This window comes from Rhinopithecus bieti, unplaced genomic scaffold, assembly GCF_001698545.2.
Source record: "Rhinopithecus bieti isolate Rb0 unplaced genomic scaffold, ASM169854v2 repeat_35787, whole genome shotgun sequence".
Classification (NCBI taxonomy): Eukaryota; Metazoa; Chordata; class Mammalia; order Primates; family Cercopithecidae; genus Rhinopithecus; species Rhinopithecus bieti.
The window spans coordinates 1-496 of NW_016881228.1; the positions used below are offsets into that span (position 1 = coordinate 1).

Consider the following 496-nt stretch of genomic DNA (forward strand, 5'->3'; position numbering starts at 1 on the left):
GGCCGCAGCATGGACACTCCCAGGCGGTTTCCGACGCTCGTGCAACTGATGCAGCCAAAAGCAATGCCAGTCGAGGTGCTTGGTCACCTTCCTAAGCGGTTCTCCTGGTTCCACTCTGAGTTCCTGAAGAATCCGAAGGTAGTTCGCCTTGAGGTTTGGCTGGTGGAAAAGATCTTCGGCAGGGGCCGAGAACGCATCCCGCACGTCCAGGGTATGTCCCAAATCTTGATTCATGTGAATCGGTTGGACCCTAACGGCGAGGCTGAGATCTTGGTATTTGGGAGGCCTTCTTACCAGGAGGACACAATCAAGATGATCATGAACTTGGCTGACTATCACCGCCAGCTCCAGGCGAAAGGCTCAGGAAAGGCGCTCGCCCAGGATGTCGCCACTAAGAAGGCCGAGACTCAGCGGTCTTCAACAGAAGTCCGGGAGGCCGAGTCTCAGCGTTCGGTGGAGGTCCGGGAGGTCGGGACACAGGGTTCTCCGGTGGAGG

At 57.5% G+C, this 496-nt stretch overlaps 1 pseudogene; it reads left to right on the plus strand.

The window, feature by feature from the left end:
* The first annotated feature begins 9 nt into the window (after window positions 1-9).
* On the plus strand, window positions 10-489 carry LOC108525772 (KHDC3-like protein pseudogene; annotated as a pseudogene).
* Window positions 490-496: the final 7 nt, after the last annotated feature.